This window comes from Hyposmocoma kahamanoa, unplaced genomic scaffold (assembly GCF_003589595.1).
Source record: "Hyposmocoma kahamanoa isolate Upper Pololo Valley unplaced genomic scaffold, ASM358959v1 78, whole genome shotgun sequence".
Lineage (NCBI taxonomy): Eukaryota > Metazoa > Arthropoda > Insecta > Lepidoptera > Cosmopterigidae > Hyposmocoma > Hyposmocoma kahamanoa.
The window spans coordinates 6,865,728-6,869,431 of NW_020653945.1; the positions used below are offsets into that span (position 1 = coordinate 6,865,728).

General features: G+C 41.3%; 1 protein-coding gene across 1 annotated transcript in view; it reads right to left on the reverse strand.

The window, feature by feature from the left end:
- LOC113232961 (voltage-dependent calcium channel type A subunit alpha-1) overlaps positions 1–3,153 on the reverse strand; it is a 329,573-nt gene extending 326,420 nt beyond the window's left edge. Inside the window, exon 1 of the mRNA XM_026467881.1 lies at positions 3,122–3,153. The gene's annotated coding sequence lies outside the window, so the exon portion shown is untranslated. The remainder of the gene's footprint in view (positions 1–3,121) is intronic.
- Positions 3,154–3,704: the final 551 nt, after the last annotated feature.

Consider the following 3,704-nt stretch of genomic DNA (forward strand, 5'->3'; position numbering starts at 1 on the left):
CCCCCCCCCCCCAACCATTGCCCCCGCCGCTCGACCTAAGCAAAATGAACCGTATTAGTACGGGAGAAATTTGAATTCGAGCAGAGGTAGTATAAACTCTTAAGTTTTAAGTCTCTATATTCCCGAAATCGAAAACGTCACTCTCGGTTCTCGAAAATGTCCAAAAGTCTTTCGAAATTGTCGAGAACGAGATTCCCGGGATGAAAGGCCTTGTACCAATCAACCTAATGAATTTGTTTTGTTGTAACTTCGTACCGTATTGACGATCATTTTGGAGCTGTACAAGTTTCATTGAAATACGGAATATTTTCATTGATATCCTATTTCATTCTCACGTATTATTTAACATAATAACTTTCTTACTTATCAGTTCGTTGCTGCAATTAAAAGTTGCGCCTCGAGTTATGTTCAGACATAACGTTAACACTCGGTTAAGGTTACAGAAGTGGTGGAAGAACGGAGTGCTTCATAAGATCGATCGTTCGAAACTCTGTGACGCATTAAAAAGCTTTGACTTTTGTTCTTTTTCTGTTCATTTTTTTATATTTTAGAATAACAACACTCATAGCTCCGCATTGGCGAAAACCCTGTATCCTGGATATTTACACGGTGTATATGTAACTACAAATTACACCCAAACTCACGAGAGTAGGCCATGCAAATATTTCTCTGGCAGTTGAAGTTTGCGAATGTTTGAGAATACTTTATTGTGAAGGAAAAACATGAAAAAACTTGTAAAGCGAAGAATGTTAACAACCCTTTAAAAACGTGTAGAGTCCCAAAACCACATTGGGTCAGCGTGGCTGTCTAGGCACTAAACCGTATAATGGGTAAATTTTCTGGATGTTATCGGACTTAACCGTTTCAATATAAGGTTAATACTTGAAGTGACGTTTTTGTATTCACCTGTTTTAATAAAATTCGAATGACGCGAATCTTCAGAAAACAGCACTACTAAGAGTCACCTGTCAAAAAGTTGAAAAATATTATAATGATATACACAGAGCTATTTTGTCTATAACGCATACTCTGTTAAATAAAAAAAAATGTAGTAGGAAAGGCATAGATCAACTCAGCCGTCAAAAGCGAAAGTCACAAGATTAATTTGAATACGTTGGCGTACATGTTGCTGGTTTATTTTTCATATTATCTTATTTAAAATCTGAGTAGCGCTTGATGTACGACACACCGCTTCTGATCAAGCTTAAACAAAATTTATCGTCTCCCAATTTATATAAAACGAGATAAAGCCGTACTTAAGACTTTTTTTTCTCGAGATTTACGTACAATGTAAACATGTTTAAGAACTCAAGTTTCTGTATAACTTAACACATTGCATAACCTCAAAATTCACTTAATGTACAAAAATCACAGTACAACTACTCTACTACATCAAGTTTGACCATGATTTAACTACCTCCGTGGCCGAACGGTTATCATGCTGGACTGCCAAGCAGAGGTCCCGGGTTCGATTCCTGTGCCGGAAGAAATATTTGTATCGCCTATATTTACTTCTCTCATGAGTCTGGGTGTCATTTGTGGTTGTCTATGGTACCCGCGATACAGGGTTTTCCTAGTACGAGGCTTTAAGACTAAAAAATCCGCGCAAGGATCATCTAAGCCGTGTCCTAACCCCAGATCCAGCCCGTTTGCACAGACTTCATCCGATTCTCTGCAAGGTTAGTGCCTTAAATGAGCCGCCCCGGATGCACGTACAGCACCCTATTTTCCAGGTAGGTACCGGAGCTGTAGGCATGCTCACTTTCCGAGAGCGCGACTAACGGTTGCCACCGCTGAGCCGTCGACTCTAAGCCGACTACCAAATCTCCTCTTTGGTGGCGGAGGTGTAAAGCACTCTTACTTCCCGACGCCGCAAACCGGCGTCTGTCCGGTTTCCAAATTCCTACGCGGCTGAAAGGACCGGAGGATCTCCTCCTCTACTAGCTCTTCGGTCTAGTACCGTAGGTGCTAGTAGCAGTGTCCTGCGACAATGTCCGTGACATAGCTAAGGACTTAAAAGGCAACTCAAGTGCTCCGCACGTATCCTTGCCATTAGACCTTCATCTAGACCGCTACTAAGACGCGCTAGCTACGCGCGGAACCTCCCGGCCATATGCTACTGGAGCAGACGGACGTGTTCATCCCTGCAGCTAACCACAAACCCCGGCGAGTCCATACCCAAGTCTGAGTCCACCAGAGAAGCTCGTGAAGGTGTATCACTTGCGGAAGGCTCGGCCCGGACGCCCACCGTACCCTGGTCTTACCGCGGAGCCCGTAGTCTCCCGAAACTCTGTATCTCTCGGGTCAGTAGATAGGGACAAACCAATCACGAAAGAAATAAACTCGTATAGTAGAGCAACCACAAAAAGTGTAAGACGATGTATAAATTAAAAAGAAATATACGAAGGATTTGTAACAATACACATAAGAACCCAAGTAGATAGATACATACATATATTTAGAATACCCAAACGAAGAACCCCAACAGACAAAAGAATCTCTTCCGCGAATCTGATCCGACAATTTACGGCCTTCAGGACGGTATTTACCTTCAAACTTCAAAGTGTAAGAAAGGGACCCTTCAGATTGTTTTGACAGTGGCGATTTAAAAATAAAATTCAATAAAATAGTTTATTTGACATGCAATACAAAGAAAAGAATATGCAAATTAATAATAATCATAGTAATAAAACACACGTCAAATTGATCTATGACTCAGCTACAGAGGACAATGAAGAACATTGTTCTCGCTGATATTCTGCCATAACCCTTAATGGTCAGGAACACACAAAATATATACAATTAATCATATAGCACACACATAGGCATATTGAATACTAATAATTAAGATGCAAAATATTATTATAATTCCAAATTATTAAAAGTACAATGACACACAAGGCACAAATTATAAGAAACCTGTATCCCTTGATTGCTTGTCAAATAGCCATTGTGAGCATTTACGTTTGAATGTCCGCAACGTTATAGACACTGCCGCTTTTACGGCAGGAGGTAGATCATTCCATATTTCAGATGAGGTATATTTGAAGCAACCACGGGCCACAGCGAGTGACATGATCGGCTACCTAATCAGGACACTCTTGTCACTTTGAGAACTTACCTAAATAGCGCGTATGTGTGCGGCGCGAGGCGCGGCCGGACGCCGTCGTCAACTCGGCGGCATCGCTAGGGCCGCGACAGACGGCTATCACCCTCGCAACCACTGCGCCCTGGCACTCACTACACTCTCACTGCCACATCGCCACACTTTCACTCAACACCCGCGACACTTGCATTCACTTCTCACTGCACTTCTCATCTGTAACAATAGAACCTTATTAAGTTTTTTGAAATTCACAACTTTTCTTACCATGATATTCAAAATTATTTCTGTGAAATTACTCCACAAGTTTGTTATAATTATTAATCCAAAAACCAAACACAGAGAACAATACCTTCGCTACAGCTAAAAAGTCGTTTAAATCTAAAACAAAGATCTGCAACAAGCACAGAGAAATTCGTAAGGTTCGCTGGTTCGTTCCGTAGCTCTGTTGGTAAAGCGTCAGTCACGGTATGGCTAGGTACCTGGTTCGTGTCCAACCGGATCGAAGTTTTATTCCTTGTGTTCGATCTTTATATTTATAATAATAGATCACATGTTTGACAAAATAGTACAGAATCGAGTTGCCTTATTTTTCATACTG